Below are 13,971 nucleotides of genomic sequence, written 5' to 3' on the forward strand. Positions count from 1 at the left end.
TGCGCGCTTTAACCTTTTATGCTCTAGCAGCGGAGCGACAGGTGGGACGTCGAATCTTCCGGGGGGCGTAACTTTGCGCACTGGTGGAGCCACGCCGCGAGCAGCCTATGCACGCGAAGCTCGCCGCGAGCTCCACGACGTGGACAGCTGGGCTTGCCCCGTTGTGCCACATTTCGTGGCCCAAATTTCGCCGTTCTCGGTGGATTCCGGCGCGTTTTCGATCGTTGGCCGCATTCGTGATGAGTCGGCCGAGGGGTCTCAGGGGGAGATATACAGGGGTTGGGGTGTGCGGAACGGTCGAGAAAAAGCAGGAAGCTGGACGGGTCGGAGGAGCATTTCGCAAAAAGGGGTGCAACACGAGGACTTCCCAGGGGGTCACCCATCCTAGTACTACTCTCGCCCAAGCACGCTTCACTTCGGAGTTCTGATGGGATCCGGTGCATTAGTGCTGGTATGATCGCACCCGCTGAGATATGCGCGCTTTAACCTTTTATGCTCTAGCAGCGGAGCGACAGGTGGGACGTCGAATCTTCCGGGGGGCGTAACTTTGCGCACTGGTGTAGCTACGCCGCGAGCAGCCTATGCACGCGAAGCTCGCCGCGAGCTCCACGACGTGGACAACTGGGCTTGCCCCGTTGGGCCACATTTCGTGGCCCAAATTTCGCCGTTTTCGGTGGATTCCGGCGCGTTTTCGATCGTTGGCCGCATTCGTGATGAGTCGGCCGTGGGGTCTCATGGGGAGATATACAGGGGTTGGGGTGCGCGGAACGGTCGAGAAAAAGCGGGAAGCTGGACGGGTGGGAGGAGCAGTTCGCAAAAAGGGGTGCAACACGAGGACTTCCCAGGGGGTCACCCATCCTAGTACTACTCTCGCCCAAACACGCTTAACTTCGGAGTTCTGATGGGATCCGGTGCATTAGTGCTGGTATGATCGCACCCGCTGAGATATGCGCGCTTTAACCTTTTATGCTCTAGCAGCGGAGCGACAGGTGGGACGTCGAATCTTTCGGGGGGCGTAACATTGCGCACTGGTGGAGCCACGCCGCGAGCAGCCTATGCACGCGAAGCTCGCCGCGAGCTCCACGACGTGGACAGCTGGGCTTGCCCCGTTGTGCCACATTTCGTGGCCCAAATTTCGCCGTTCTCGGTGGATTCCGGCGCGTTTTCGATCGTTGGCCGCATTCGTGATGAGTCGGCCGTGGGGTCTCAGGGGGAGATATACAGGGGTTGGGGTGTGCGGAACGGTCGAGAAAAAGCAGGAAGCTGGACGGGTCGGAGGAGCATTTCGCAAAAAGGGGTGCAACACGAGGACTTCCCAGGGGGTCACCCATCCTAGTACTACTCTCGCCCAAGCACGCTTAACTTCGGAGTTCTGATGGGATCCGGTGCATTAGTGCTGGTATGATCGCACCCGCTGAGATATGCGCGCTTTAACCTTTTATGCTCTAACAGCGGAGCGACAGGTGGGACGTCGAATCTTCCGGGGGGCGTAACTGTGCGCACTGGTGGAGCCACGCCGCGAGCAGCCTATGCACGCGAAGCTCGCCGCGAGCTCCACGACGTGGACAGCTGGGCTTGCCCCGTTGTGCCACATTTCGTGGCCCAAATTTCGCCGTTTTCGGTGGATTCCGGCGCGTTTTCGATCGTTGGCCGCATTCGTGATGAGTCGGCCGAGGGGTCTCAGGGGGAGATATACAGGGGTTGGGGTGTGCGGAACGGTCGAGAAAAAGCAGGAAGCTGGACGGGTCGGAGGAGCATTTCGCAAAAAGGGGTGCAACACGAGGACTTCCCAGGGGGTCACCCATCCTAGTACTACTCTCGCCCAAGCACGCTTCACTTCGGAGTTCTGATGGGATCCGGTGCATTAGTGCTAGTATGATCGCACCCGCTGAGATATGCGCGCTTTAACCTTTTATGCTCTAGCAGCGGAGCGACAGGTGGGACGTCGAATCTTCCGGGGGGCGTAACTTTGCGCACTGGTGTAGCTACGCCGCGAGCAGCCTATGCACGCGAAGCTCGCCGCGAGCTCCACGACGTGGACAACTGGGCTTGCCCCGTTGGGCCACATTTCGTGGCCCAAATTTCGCCGTTTTCGGTGGATTCCGGCGCGTTTTCGATCGTTGGCCGCATTCGTGATGAGTCGGCCGTGGGGTCTCATGGGGAGATATACAGGGGTTGGGGTGCGCGGAACGGTCGAGAAAAAGCGGGAAGCTGGACGGGTGGGAGGAGCAGTTCGCAAAAAGGGGTGCAACACGAGGACTTCCCAGGGGGTCACCCATCCTAGTACTACTCTCGCCCAAACACGCTTAACTTCGGAGTTCTGATGGGATCCGGTGCATTAGTGCTGGTATGATCGCACCCGCTGAGATATGCGCGCTTTAACCTTTTATGCTCTAGCAGCGGAGCGACAGGTGGGACGTCGAATCTTTCGGGGGGCGTAACATTGCGCACTGGTGGAGCCACGCCGCGAGCAGCCTATGCACGCGAAGCTCGCCGCGAGCTCCACGACGTGGACAGCTGGGCTTGCCCCGTTGTGCCACATTTCGTGGCCCAAATTTCGCCGTTCTCGGTGGATTCCGGCGCGTTTTCGATCGTTGGCCGCATTCGTGATGAGTCGGCCGTGGGGTCTCAGGGGGAGATATACAGGGGTTGGGGTGTGCGGAACGGTCGAGAAAAAGCAGGAAGCTGGACGGGTCGGAGGAGCATTTCGCAAAAAGGGGTGCAACACGAGGACTTCCCAGGGGGCCACCCATCCTAGTACTACTCTCGCCCAAGCACGCTTAACTTCGGAGTTCTGATGGGATCCGGTGCATTAGTGCTGGTATGATCGCACCCGCTGAGATATGCGCGCTTTAACCTTTTATGCTCTAGCAGCGGAGCGACAGGTGGGACGTCGAATCTTCCGGGGGGCGTAACTTTGCGCACTGGTGGAGCCACGCCGCGAGCAGCCTATGCACGCGAAGCTCGCCGCGAGCTCCACGACGTGGACAGCTGGGCTTGCCCCGTTGTGCCACATTTCGTGGCCCAAATTTCGCCGTTCTCGGTGGATTCCGGCGCGTTTTCGATCGTTGGCCGCATTCGTGATGAGTCGGCCGAGGGGTCTCAGGGGGAGATATACAGGGGTTGGGGTGTGCGGAACGGTCGAGAAAAAGCAGGAAGCTGGACGGGTCGGAGGAGCATTTCGCAAAAAGGGGTGCAACACGAGGACTTCCCAGGGGGTCACCCATCCTAGTACTACTCTCGCCCAAGCACGCTTCACTTCGGAGTTCTGATGGGATCCGGTGCATTAGTGCTGGTATGATCGCACCCGCTGAGATATGCGCGCTTTAACCTTTTATGCTCTAGCAGCGGAGCGACAGGTGGGACGTCGAATCTTCCGGGGGGCGTAACTTTGCGCACTGGTGTAGCTACGCCGCGAGCAGCCTATGCACGCGAAGCTCGCCGCGAGCTCCACGACGTGGACAACTGGGCTTGCCCCGTTGGGCCACATTTCGTGGCCCAAATTTCGCCGTTTTCGGTGGATTCCGGCGCGTTTTCGATCGTTGGCCGCATTCGTGATGAGTCGGCCGTGGGGTCTCATGGGGAGATATACAGGGGTTGGGGTGCGCGGAACGGTCGAGAAAAAGCGGGAAGCTGGACGGGTGGGAGGAGCAGTTCGCAAAAAGGGGTGCAACACGAGGACTTCCCAGGGGGTCACCCATCCTAGTACTACTCTCGCCCAAACACGCTTAACTTCGGAGTTCTGATGGGATCCGGTGCATTAGTGCTGGTATGATCGCACCCGCTGAGATATGCGCGCTTTAACCTTTTATGCTCTAGCAGCGGAGCGACAGGTGGGACGTCGAATCTTTCGGGGGGCGTAACATTGCGCACTGGTGGAGCCACGCCGCGAGCAGCCTATGCACGCGAAGCTCGCCGCGAGCTCCACGACGTGGACAGCTGGGCTTGCCCCGTTGTGCCACATTTCGTGGCCCAAATTTCGCCGTTCTCGGTGGATTCCGGCGCGTTTTCGATCGTTGGCCGCATTCGTGATGAGTCGGCCGTGGGGTCTCAGGGGGAGATATACAGGGGTTGGGGTGTGCGGAACGGTCGAGAAAAAGCAGGAAGCTGGACGGGTCGGAGGAGCATTTCGCAAAAAGGGGTGCAACACGAGGACTTCCCAGGGGGTCACCCATCCTAGTACTACTCTCGCCCAAGCACGCTTAACTTCGGAGTTCTGATGGGATCCGGTGCATTAGTGCTGGTATGATCGCACCCGCTGAGATATGCGCGCTTTAACCTTTTATGCTCTAGCAGCGGAGCGACAGGTGGGACGTCGAATCTTCCGGGGGGCGTAACTTTGCGCACTGGTGGAGCCACGCCGCGAGCAGCCTATGCACGCGAAGCTCGCCGCGAGCTCCACGACGTGGACAGCTGGGCTTGCCCCGTTGTGCCACATTTCGTGGCCCAAATTTCGCCGTTCTCGGTGGATTCCGGCGCGTTTTCGATCGTTGGCCGCATTCGTGATGAGTCGGCCGTGGGGTCTCAGGGGGAGATATACAGGGGTTGGGGTGTGCGGAACGGTCGAGAAAAAGCAGGAAGCTGGACGGGTCGGAGGAGCATTTCGCAAAAAGGGGTGCAACACGAGGACTTCCCAGGGGGTCACCCATCCTAGTACTACTCTCGCCCAAGCACGCTTCACTTCGGAGTTCTGATGGGATCCGGTGCATTAGTGCTGGTATGATCGCACCCGCTGAGATATGCGCGCTTTAACCTTTTATGCTCTAGCAGCGGAGCGACAGGTGGGACGTCGAATCTTCCGGGGGGCGTAACTTTGCGCACTGGTGGAGCCACGCCGCGAGCAGCCTATGCACGCGAAGCTCGCCGCGAGCTCCACGACGTGGACAGCTGGGCTTGCCCCGTTGTGCCACATTTCGTGGCCCAAATTTCGCCGTTCTCGGTGGATTCCGGCGCATTTTCGATCGTTGGCCGCATTCGTGATGAGTCGGCCGAGGGGTCTCAGGGGGAGATATACAGGGGTTGGGGTGTGCGGAACGGTCGAGAAAAAGCAGGAAGCTGGACGGGTCGGAGGAGCATTTCGCAAAAAGGGGTGCAACACGAGGACTTCCCAGGTGGTCACCCATCCTAGTACTACTCTCGCCCAAGCACGCTTCACTTCGGAGTTCTGATGGGATCCGGTGCATTAGTGCTGGTATGATCGCACCCGCTGAGATATGCGCGCTTTAACCTTTTATGCTCTAGCAGCGGAGCGACAGGTGGGACGTCGAATCTTTCGGGGGGCGTAACATTGCGCACTGGTGGAGCCACGCCGCGAGCAGCCTATGCACGCGAAGCTCGCCGCGAGCTCCACGACGTGGACAGCTGGGCTTGCCCCGTTGTGCCACATTTCGTGGCCCAAATTTCGCCGTTCTCGGTGGATTCCGGCGCGTTTTCGATCGTTGGCCGCATTCGTGATGAGTCGGCCGTGGGGTCTCAGGGGGAGATATACAGGGGTTGGGGTGTGCGGAACGGTCGAGAAAAAGCAGGAAGCTGGACGGGTCGGAGGAGCATTTCGCAAAAAGGGGTGCAACACGAGGACTTCCCAGGGGGTCACCCATCCTAGTACTACTCTCGCCCAAGCACGCTTAACTTCGGAGTTCTGATGGGATCCGGTGCATTAGTGCTGGTATGATCGCACCCGCTGAGATATGCGCGCTTTAACCTTTTATGCTCTAGCAGCGGAGCGACAGGTGGGACGTCGAATCTTCCGGGGGGCGTAACTTTGCGCACTGGTGGAGCCACGCCGCGAGCAGCCTATGCACGCGAAGCTCGCCGCGAGCTCCACGACGTGGACAGCTGGGCTTGCCCCGTTGTGCCACATTTCGTGGCCCAAATTTCGCCGTTCTCGGTGGATTCCGGCGCGTTTTCGATCGTTGGCCGCATTCGTGATGAGTCGGCCGTGGGGTCTCAGGGGGAGATATACAGGGGTTGGGGTGTGCGGAACGGTCGAGAAAAAGCAGGAAGCTGGACGGGTCGGAGGAGCATTTCGCAAAAAGGGGTGCAACACGAGGACTTCCCAGGGGGTCACCCATCCTAGTACTACTCTCGCCCAAGCACGCTTCACTTCGGAGTTCTGATGGGATCCGGTGCATTAGTGCTGGTATGATCGCACCCGCTGAGATATGCGCGCTTTAACCTTTTATGCTCTAACAGCGGAGCGACAGGTGGGACGTCGAATCTTCCGGGGGGCGTAACTGTGCGCACTGGTGGAGCCACGCCGCGAGCAGCCTATGCACGCGAAGCTCGCCGCGAGCTCCACGACGTGGACAGCTGGGCTTGCCCCGTTGTGCCACATTTCGTGGCCCAAATTTCGCCGTTTTCGGTGGATTCCGGCGCGTTTTCGATCGTTGGCCGCATTCGTGATGAGTCGGCCGTGGGGTCTCAGGGGGAGATATACAGGGGTTGGGGTGTGCGGAACGGTCGAGAAAAAGCAGGAAGCTGGACGGGTCGGAGGAGCATTTCGCAAAAAGGGGTGCAACACGAGGACTTCCCAGGGGGTCACCCATCCTAGTACTACTCTCGCCCAAGCACGCTTCACTTCGGAGTTCTGATGGGATCCGGTGCATTAGTGCTGGTATGATCGCACCCGCTGAGATATGCGCGCTTTAACCTTTTATGCTCTAGCAGCGGAGCGACAGGTGGGACGTCGAATCTTCCGGGGGGCGTAACTTTGCGCACTGGTGGAGCCACGCCGCGAGCAGCCTATGCACGCGAAGCTCGCCGCGAGCTCCACGACGTGGACAGCTGGGCTTGCCCCGTTGTGCCACATTTCGTGGCCCAAATTTCGCCGTTCTCGGTGGATTCCGGCGCATTTTCGATCGTTGGCCGCATTCGTGATGAGTCGGCCGAGGGGTCTCAGGGGGAGATATACAGGGGTTGGGGTGTGCGGAACGGTCGAGAAAAAGCAGGAAGCTGGACGGGTCGGAGGAGCATTTCGCAAAAAGGGGTGCAACACGAGGACTTCCCAGGGGGTCACCCATCCTAGTACTACTCTCGCCCAAGCACGCTTCACTTCGGAGTTCTGATGGGATCCGGTGCATTAGTGCTGGTATGATCGCACCCGCTGAGATATGCGCGCTTTAACCTTTTATGCTCTAGCAGCGGAGCGACAGGTGGGACGTCGAATCTTCCGGGGGGCGTAACTTTGCGCACTGGTGTAGCTACGCCGCGAGCAGCCTATGCACGCGAAGCTCGCCGCGAGCTCCACGACGTGGACAACTGGGCTTGCCCCGTTGGGCCACATTTCGTGGCCCAAATTTCGCCGTTTTCGGTGGATTCCGGCGCGTTTTCGATCGTTGGCCGCATTCGTGATGAGTCGGCCGTGGGGTCTCATGGGGAGATATACAGGGGTTGGGGTGCGCGGAACGGTCGAGAAAAAGCGGGAAGCTGGACGGGTGGGAGGAGCAGTTCGCAAAAAGGGGTGCAACACGAGGACTTCCCAGGGGGTCACCCATCCTAGTACTACTCTCGCCCAAACACGCTTAACTTCGGAGTTCTGATGGGATCCGGTGCATTAGTGCTGGTATGATCGCACCCGCTGAGATATGCGCGCTTTAACCTTTTATGCTCTAGCAGCGGAGCGACAGGTGGGACGTCGAATCTTTCGGGGGGCGTAACATTGCGCACTGGTGGAGCCACGCCGCGAGCAGCCTATGCACGCGAAGCTCGCCGCGAGCTCCACGACGTGGACAGCTGGGCTTGCCCCGTTGTGCCACATTTCGTGGCCCAAATTTCGCCGTTCTCGGTGGATTCCGGCGCGTTTTCGATCGTTGGCCGCATTCGTGATGAGTCGGCCGTGGGGTCTCAGGGGGAGATATACAGGGGTTGGGGTGTGCGGAACGGTCGAGAAAAAGCAGGAAGCTGGACGGGTCGGAGGAGCATTTCGCAAAAAGGGGTGCAACACGAGGACTTCCCAGGGGGTCACCCATCCTAGTACTACTCTCGCCCAAGCACGCTTAACTTCGGAGTTCTGATGGGATCCGGTGCATTAGTGCTGGTATGATCGCACCCGCTGAGATATGCGCGCTTTAACCTTTTATGCTCTAGCAGCGGAGCGACAGGTGGGACGTCGAATCTTCCGGGGGGCGTAACTTTGCGCACTGGTGGAGCCACGCCGCGAGCAGCCTATGCACGCGAAGCTCGCCGCGAGCTCCACGACGTGGACAGCTGGGCTTGCCCCGTTGTGCCACATTTCGTGGCCCAAATTTCGCCGTTCTCGGTGGATTCCGGCGCGTTTTCGATCGTTGGCCGCATTCGTGATGAGTCGGCCGTGGGGTCTCAGGGGGAGATATACAGGGGTTGGGGTGTGCGGAACGGTCGAGAAAAAGCAGGAAGCTGGACGGGTCGGAGGAGCATTTCGCAAAAAGGGGTGCAACACGAGGACTTCCCAGGGGGTCACCCATCCTAGTACTACTCTCGCCCAAGCACGCTTCACTTCGGAGTTCTGATGGGATCCGGTGCATTAGTGCTGGTATGATCGCACCCGCTGAGATATGCGCGCTTTAACCTTTTATGCTCTAACAGCGGAGCGACAGGTGGGACGTCGAATCTTCCGGGGGGCGTAACTTTGCGCACTGGTGGAGCCACGCCGCGAGCAGCCTATGCACGCGAAGCTCGCCGCGAGCTCCACGACGTGGACAGCTGGGCTTGCCCCGTTGTGCCACATTTCGTGGCCCAAATTTCGCCGTTTTCGGTGGATTCCGGCGCGTTTTCGATCGTTGGCCGCATTCGTGATGAGTCGGCCGTGGGGTCTCAGGGGGAGATATACAGGGGTTGGGGTGTGCGGAACGGTCGAGAAAAAGCAGGAAGCTGGACGGGTCGGAGGAGCATTTCGCAAAAAGGGGTGCAACACGAGGACTTCCCAGGGGGTCACCCATCCTAGTACTACTCTCGCCCAAGCACGCTTCACTTCGGAGTTCTGATGGGATCCGGTGCATTAGTGCTGGTATGATCGCACCCGCTGAGATATGCGCGCTTTAACCTTTTATGCTCTAGCAGCGGAGCGACAGGTGGGACGTCGAATCTTCCGGGGGGCGTAACTTTGCGCACTGGTGGAGCCACGCCGCGAGCAGCCTATGCACGCGAAGCTCGCCGCGAGCTCCACGACGTGGACAACAGGGCTTGCCCCGTTGTGCCACATTTCGTGGCCCAAATTTCGCCGTTCTCGGTGGATTCCGGCGCATTTTCGATCGTTGGCCGCATTCGTGATGAGTCGGCCGTGGGGTCTCAGGGGGAGATATACAGGGGTTGGGGTGTGCGGAACGGTCGAGAAAAAGCAGGAAGCTGGACGGGTCGGAGGAGCATTTCGCAAAAAGGGGTGCAACACGAGGACTTCCCAGGGGGTCACCCATCCTAGTACTACTCTCGCCCAAGCACGCTTCACTTCGGAGTTCTGATGGGATCCGGTGCATTAGTGCTGGTATGATCGCACCCGCTGAGATATGCGCGCTTTAACCTTTTATGCTCTAGCAGCGGAGCGACAGGTGGGACGTCGAATCTTCCGGGGGGCGTAACTTTGCGCACTGGTGGAGCCACGCCGCGAGCAGCCTATGCACGCGAAGCTCGCCGCGAGCTCCACGACGTGGACAACTGGGCTTGCCCCGTTGTGCCACATTTCGTGGCCCAAATTTCGCCGTTCTCGGTGGATTCCGGCGCGTTTTCGATCGTTGGCCGCATTCGTGATGAGTCGGCCGTGGGGTCTCAGGGGGAGATATACAGGGGTTGGGGTGTGCGGAACGGTCGAGAAAAAGCAGGAAGCTGGACGGGTCGGAGGAGCATTTCGCAAAAAGGGGTGCAACACGAGGACTTCCCAGGGGGTCACCCATCCTAGTACTACTCTCGCCCAATCACGCTTAACTTCGGAGTTCTGATGGGATCCGGTGCATTAGTGCTGGTATGATCGCACCCGCTGAGATATGCGCGCTTTAACTTTTATGCTCTAGCAGCGGAGCGACAGGTGGGACGTCGAATCTTTCGGGGGGCGTAACTTTGCGCACTGGTGGAGCCACGCCGCGAGCAGCCTATGCACGCGAAGCTCGCCGCGAGCTCCACGACGTGGACAACTGGGCTTGCCCCGTTGTGCCACATTTCGTGGCCCAAATTTCGCCGTTCTCGTTGGATTCCGGCGCGTTTTCGATCGTTGGCCGCATTCGTGATGAGTCGGCCGTGGGGTCTCAGGGGGAGATATACAGGGGTTGGGGTGTGCGGAACGGTCGAGAAAAAGCAGGAAGCTGGACGGGTCGGAGGAGCATTTCGCAAAAAGGGGTGCAACACGAGGACTTCCCAGGGGGTCACCCATCCTAGTACTACTCTCGCCCAAGCACGCTTAACTTCGGAGTTCTGATGGGATCCGGTGCATTAGTGCTGGTATGATCGCACCCGCTGAGATATGCGCGCTTTAACCTTTTATGCTCTAGCAGCGGAGCGACAGGTGGGACGTCGAATCTTCCGGGGGGCGTAACTTTGCGCACTGGTGGAGCCACGCCGCGAGCAGCCTATGCACGCGAAGCTCGCCGCGAGCTCCACGACGTGGACAGCTGGGCTTGCCCCGTTGTGCCACATTTCGTGGCCCAAATTTCGCCGTTCTCGGTGGATTCCGGCGCGTTTTCGATCGTTGGCCGCATTCGTGATGAGTCGGCCGTGGGGTCTCATGGGGAGATATACAGAGGTTGGGGTGCGCGGAACGGTCGAGAAAAAGCGGGAAGCTGGACGGGTGGGAGGAGCAGTTCGCAAAAAGGGGTGCAACACGAGGACTTCCCAGGGGGTCACCCATCCTAGTACTACTCTCGCCCAAACACGCTTAACTTCGGAGTTCTGATGGGATCCGGTGCATTAGTGCTGGTATGATCGCACCCGCTGAGATATGCGCGCTTTAACCTTTTATGCTCTAGCAGCGGAGCGACAGGTGGGACGTCGAATCTTTCGGGGGGCGTAACATTGCGCACTGGTGGAGCCACGCCGCGAGCAGCCTATGCACGCGAAGCTCGCCGCGAGCTCCACGACGTGGACAGCTGGGCTTGCCCCGTTGTGCCACATTTCGTGGCCCAAATTTCGCCGTTCTCGGTGGATTCCGGCGCGTTTTCGATCGTTGGCCGCATTCGTGATGAGTCGGCCGTGGGGTCTCAGGGGGAGATATACAGGGGTTGGGGTGTGCGGAACGGTCGAGAAAAAGCAGGAAGCTGGACGGGTCGGAGGAGCATTTCGCAAAAAGGGGTGCAACACGAGGACTTCCCAGGGGGTCACCCATCCTAGTACTACTCTCGCCCAAGCACGCTTAACTTCGGAGTTCTGATGGGATCCGGTGCATTAGTGCTGGTATGATCGCACCCGCTGAGATATGCGCGCTTTAACCTTTTATGCTCTAGCAGCGGAGCGACAGGTGGGACGTCGAATCTTCCGGGGGGCGTAACTTTGCGCACTGGTGGAGCCACGCCGCGAGCAGCCTATGCACGCGAAGCTCGCCGCGAGCTCCACGACGTGGACAGCTGGGCTTGCCCCGTTGTGCCACATTTCGTGGCCCAAATTTCGCCGTTCTCGGTGGATTCCGGCGCGTTTTCGATCGTTGGCCGCATTCGTGATGAGTCGGCCGTGGGGTCTCAGGGGGAGATATACAGGGGTTGGGGTGTGCGGAACGGTCGAGAAAAAGCAGGAAGCTGGACGGGTCGGAGGAGCATTTCGCAAAAAGGGGTGCAACACGAGGACTTCCCAGGGGGTCACCCATCCTAGTACTACTCTCGCCCAAGCACGCTTCACTTCGGAGTTCTGATGGGATCCGGTGCATTAGTGCTGGTATGATCGCACCCGCTGAGATATGCGCGCTTTAACCTTTTATGCTCTAACAGCGGAGCGACAGGTGGGACGTCGAATCTTCCGGGGGGCGTAACTTTGCGCACTGGTGGAGCCACGCCGCGAGCAGCCTATGCACGCGAAGCTCGCCGCGAGCTCCACGACGTGGACAGCTGGGCTTGCCCCGTTGTGCCACATTTCGTGGCCCAAATTTCGCCGTTTTCGGTGGATTCCGGCGCGTTTTCGATCGTTGGCCGCATTCGTGATGAGTCGGCCGTGGGGTCTCAGGGGGAGATATACAGGGGTTGGGGTGTGCGGAACGGTCGAGAAAAAGCAGGAAGCTGGACGGGTCTGAGGAGCATTTCGCAAAAAGGGGTGCAACACGAGGACTTCCCAGGGGGTCACCCATCCTAGTACTACTCTCGCCCAAGCACGCTTCACTTCGGAGTTCTGATGGGATCCGGTGCATTAGTGCTGGTATGATCGCACCCGCTGAGATATGCGCGCTTTAACCTTTTATGCTCTAGCAGCGGAGCGACAGGTGGGACGTCGAATCTTCCGGGGGGCGTAACTTTGCGCACTGGTGGAGCCACGCCGCGAGCAGCCTATGCACGCGAAGCTCGCCGCGAGCTCCACGACGTGGACAACAGGGCTTGCCCCGTTGTGCCACATTTCGTGGCCCAAATTTCGCCGTTCTCGGTGGATTCCGGCGCATTTTCGATCGTTGGCCGCATTCGTGATGAGTCGGCCGTGGGGTCTCAGGGGGAGATATACAGGGGTTGGGGTGTGCGGAACGGTCGAGAAAAAGCAGGAAGCTGGACGGGTCGGAGGAGCATTTCGCAAAAAGGGGTGCAACACGAGGACTTCCCAGGGGGTCACCCATCCTAGTACTACTCTCGCCCAAGCACGCTTCACTTCGGAGTTCTGATGGGATCCGGTGCATTAGTGCTGGTATGATCGCACCCGCTGAGATATGCGCGCTTTAACCTTTTATGCTCTAGCAGCGGAGCGACAGGTGGGACGTCGAATCTTCCGGGGGGCGTAACTTTGCGCACTGGTGGAGCCACGCCGCGAGCAGCCTATGCACGCGAAGCTCGCCGCGAGCTCCACGACGTGGACAACTGGGCTTGCCCCGTTGTGCCACATTTCGTGGCCCAAATTTCGCCGTTCTCGGTGGATTCCGGCGCGTTTTCGATCGTTGGCCGCATTCGTGATGAGTCGGCCGTGGGGTCTCAGGGGGAGATATACAGGGGTTGGGGTGTGCGGAACGGTCGAGAAAAAGCAGGAAGCTGGACGGGTCGGAGGAGCATTTCGCAAAAAGGGGTGCAACACGAGGACTTCCCAGGGGGTCACCCATCCTAGTACTACTCTCGCCCAATCACGCTTAACTTCGGAGTTCTGATGGGATCCGGTGCATTAGTGCTGGTATGATCGCACCCGCTGAGATATGCGCGCTTTAACTTTTATGCTCTAGCAGCGGAGCGACAGGTGGGACGTCGAATCTTTCGGGGGGCGTAACTTTGCGCACTGGTGGAGCCACGCCGCGAGCAGCCTATGCACGCGAAGCTCGCCGCGAGCTCCACGACGTGGACAACTGGGCTTGCCCCGTTGTGCCACATTTCGTGGCCCAAATTTCGCCGTTCTCGTTGGATTCCGGCGCGTTTTCGATCGTTGGCCGCATTCGTGATGAGTCGGCCGTGGGGTCTCAGGGGGAGATATACAGGGGTTGGGGTGTGCGGAACGGTCGAGAAAAAGCAGGAAGCTGGACGGGTCGGAGGAGCATTTCGCAAAAAGGGGTGCAACACGAGGACTTCCCAGGGGGTCACCCATCCTAGTACTACTCTCGCCCAAGCACGCTTAACTTCGGAGTTCTGATGGGATCCGGTGCATTAGTGCTGGTCATGATCGCACCCGCTGAGATATGCGCGCTTTAACCTTTTATGCTCTAGCAGCGGAGCGACAGGTGGGACGTCGAATCTTCCGGGGGGCGTAACTTTGCGCACTGGTGGAGCCACGCCGCGAGCAGCCTATGCACGCGAAGCTCGCCGCGAGCTCCACGACGTGGACAGCTGGGCTTGCCCCGTTGTGCCACATTTCGTGGCCCAAATTTCGCCGTTCTCGGTGGATTCCGGCGCGTTTTCGATCGTT

General features: G+C 59.4%; 29 non-coding genes across 29 annotated transcripts; all 29 read right to left on the reverse strand.

The window, feature by feature from the left end:
* Positions 1-346: 346 nt before the first annotated feature.
* On the reverse strand, positions 347-465 carry LOC148785797 (5S ribosomal RNA). Its single transcript, XR_016068174.1, has one exon. It is a non-coding gene; the product is annotated as a 5S ribosomal RNA (ribosomal RNA).
* A 355-nt stretch (positions 466-820) lies between these two features.
* On the reverse strand, positions 821-939 carry LOC148785798 (5S ribosomal RNA). Its single transcript, XR_016068398.1, has one exon. It is a non-coding gene; the product is annotated as a 5S ribosomal RNA (ribosomal RNA).
* Positions 940-1,294: 355 nt separating this feature from the next.
* LOC148785799 (5S ribosomal RNA) lies at positions 1,295-1,413 on the reverse strand. The gene has a single exon (XR_016062350.1). It is a non-coding gene; the product is annotated as a 5S ribosomal RNA (ribosomal RNA).
* A 355-nt stretch (positions 1,414-1,768) lies between these two features.
* Positions 1,769-1,887, reverse strand: LOC148785800 (5S ribosomal RNA). Its single transcript, XR_016062011.1, has one exon. It is a non-coding gene; the product is annotated as a 5S ribosomal RNA (ribosomal RNA).
* A 355-nt stretch (positions 1,888-2,242) lies between these two features.
* LOC148785801 (5S ribosomal RNA) lies at positions 2,243-2,361 on the reverse strand. Its single transcript, XR_016068399.1, has one exon. It is a non-coding gene; the product is annotated as a 5S ribosomal RNA (ribosomal RNA).
* A 355-nt stretch (positions 2,362-2,716) lies between these two features.
* Positions 2,717-2,835, reverse strand: LOC148785802 (5S ribosomal RNA). The gene has a single exon (XR_016068412.1). It is a non-coding gene; the product is annotated as a 5S ribosomal RNA (ribosomal RNA).
* A 355-nt stretch (positions 2,836-3,190) lies between these two features.
* LOC148785803 (5S ribosomal RNA) lies at positions 3,191-3,309 on the reverse strand. Its single transcript, XR_016068175.1, has one exon. It is a non-coding gene; the product is annotated as a 5S ribosomal RNA (ribosomal RNA).
* Positions 3,310-3,664: 355 nt separating this feature from the next.
* On the reverse strand, positions 3,665-3,783 carry LOC148785804 (5S ribosomal RNA). Its single transcript, XR_016068400.1, has one exon. It is a non-coding gene; the product is annotated as a 5S ribosomal RNA (ribosomal RNA).
* A 355-nt stretch (positions 3,784-4,138) lies between these two features.
* Positions 4,139-4,257, reverse strand: LOC148785805 (5S ribosomal RNA). The gene has a single exon (XR_016062351.1). It is a non-coding gene; the product is annotated as a 5S ribosomal RNA (ribosomal RNA).
* A 355-nt stretch (positions 4,258-4,612) lies between these two features.
* On the reverse strand, positions 4,613-4,731 carry LOC148785806 (5S ribosomal RNA). The gene has a single exon (XR_016068176.1). It is a non-coding gene; the product is annotated as a 5S ribosomal RNA (ribosomal RNA).
* A 355-nt stretch (positions 4,732-5,086) lies between these two features.
* Positions 5,087-5,205, reverse strand: LOC148785807 (5S ribosomal RNA). Its single transcript, XR_016068147.1, has one exon. It is a non-coding gene; the product is annotated as a 5S ribosomal RNA (ribosomal RNA).
* Positions 5,206-5,560: 355 nt separating this feature from the next.
* Positions 5,561-5,679, reverse strand: LOC148785808 (5S ribosomal RNA). Its single transcript, XR_016062352.1, has one exon. It is a non-coding gene; the product is annotated as a 5S ribosomal RNA (ribosomal RNA).
* Positions 5,680-6,034: 355 nt separating this feature from the next.
* LOC148785809 (5S ribosomal RNA) lies at positions 6,035-6,153 on the reverse strand. Its single transcript, XR_016068177.1, has one exon. It is a non-coding gene; the product is annotated as a 5S ribosomal RNA (ribosomal RNA).
* A 355-nt stretch (positions 6,154-6,508) lies between these two features.
* On the reverse strand, positions 6,509-6,627 carry LOC148785810 (5S ribosomal RNA). Its single transcript, XR_016068178.1, has one exon. It is a non-coding gene; the product is annotated as a 5S ribosomal RNA (ribosomal RNA).
* A 355-nt stretch (positions 6,628-6,982) lies between these two features.
* Positions 6,983-7,101, reverse strand: LOC148785811 (5S ribosomal RNA). The gene has a single exon (XR_016068179.1). It is a non-coding gene; the product is annotated as a 5S ribosomal RNA (ribosomal RNA).
* A 355-nt stretch (positions 7,102-7,456) lies between these two features.
* LOC148785812 (5S ribosomal RNA) lies at positions 7,457-7,575 on the reverse strand. The gene has a single exon (XR_016068401.1). It is a non-coding gene; the product is annotated as a 5S ribosomal RNA (ribosomal RNA).
* Positions 7,576-7,930: 355 nt separating this feature from the next.
* Positions 7,931-8,049, reverse strand: LOC148785813 (5S ribosomal RNA). The gene has a single exon (XR_016062353.1). It is a non-coding gene; the product is annotated as a 5S ribosomal RNA (ribosomal RNA).
* Positions 8,050-8,404: 355 nt separating this feature from the next.
* Positions 8,405-8,523, reverse strand: LOC148785814 (5S ribosomal RNA). The gene has a single exon (XR_016068180.1). It is a non-coding gene; the product is annotated as a 5S ribosomal RNA (ribosomal RNA).
* Positions 8,524-8,878: 355 nt separating this feature from the next.
* On the reverse strand, positions 8,879-8,997 carry LOC148785815 (5S ribosomal RNA). Its single transcript, XR_016068182.1, has one exon. It is a non-coding gene; the product is annotated as a 5S ribosomal RNA (ribosomal RNA).
* Positions 8,998-9,352: 355 nt separating this feature from the next.
* On the reverse strand, positions 9,353-9,471 carry LOC148785816 (5S ribosomal RNA). The gene has a single exon (XR_016068183.1). It is a non-coding gene; the product is annotated as a 5S ribosomal RNA (ribosomal RNA).
* A 355-nt stretch (positions 9,472-9,826) lies between these two features.
* LOC148785817 (5S ribosomal RNA) lies at positions 9,827-9,945 on the reverse strand. Its single transcript, XR_016061931.1, has one exon. It is a non-coding gene; the product is annotated as a 5S ribosomal RNA (ribosomal RNA).
* Positions 9,946-10,299: 354 nt separating this feature from the next.
* LOC148785818 (5S ribosomal RNA) lies at positions 10,300-10,418 on the reverse strand. The gene has a single exon (XR_016062355.1). It is a non-coding gene; the product is annotated as a 5S ribosomal RNA (ribosomal RNA).
* Positions 10,419-10,773: 355 nt separating this feature from the next.
* LOC148785819 (5S ribosomal RNA) lies at positions 10,774-10,892 on the reverse strand. The gene has a single exon (XR_016068402.1). It is a non-coding gene; the product is annotated as a 5S ribosomal RNA (ribosomal RNA).
* Positions 10,893-11,247: 355 nt separating this feature from the next.
* On the reverse strand, positions 11,248-11,366 carry LOC148785820 (5S ribosomal RNA). Its single transcript, XR_016062356.1, has one exon. It is a non-coding gene; the product is annotated as a 5S ribosomal RNA (ribosomal RNA).
* A 355-nt stretch (positions 11,367-11,721) lies between these two features.
* LOC148785821 (5S ribosomal RNA) lies at positions 11,722-11,840 on the reverse strand. The gene has a single exon (XR_016068184.1). It is a non-coding gene; the product is annotated as a 5S ribosomal RNA (ribosomal RNA).
* A 355-nt stretch (positions 11,841-12,195) lies between these two features.
* On the reverse strand, positions 12,196-12,314 carry LOC148785822 (5S ribosomal RNA). Its single transcript, XR_016068185.1, has one exon. It is a non-coding gene; the product is annotated as a 5S ribosomal RNA (ribosomal RNA).
* Positions 12,315-12,669: 355 nt separating this feature from the next.
* LOC148785823 (5S ribosomal RNA) lies at positions 12,670-12,788 on the reverse strand. The gene has a single exon (XR_016068186.1). It is a non-coding gene; the product is annotated as a 5S ribosomal RNA (ribosomal RNA).
* A 355-nt stretch (positions 12,789-13,143) lies between these two features.
* LOC148785824 (5S ribosomal RNA) lies at positions 13,144-13,262 on the reverse strand. The gene has a single exon (XR_016061932.1). It is a non-coding gene; the product is annotated as a 5S ribosomal RNA (ribosomal RNA).
* A 354-nt stretch (positions 13,263-13,616) lies between these two features.
* On the reverse strand, positions 13,617-13,736 carry LOC148785825 (5S ribosomal RNA). The gene has a single exon (XR_016062213.1). It is a non-coding gene; the product is annotated as a 5S ribosomal RNA (ribosomal RNA).
* Positions 13,737-13,971: the final 235 nt, after the last annotated feature.

This window comes from Sesamum indicum, linkage group LG10 (assembly GCF_026168435.1).
Source record: "Sesamum indicum cultivar Baizhima isolate 11 linkage group LG10, ASM2616843v1, whole genome shotgun sequence".
NCBI lineage: Eukaryota > Viridiplantae > Streptophyta > Magnoliopsida > Lamiales > Pedaliaceae > Sesamum > Sesamum indicum.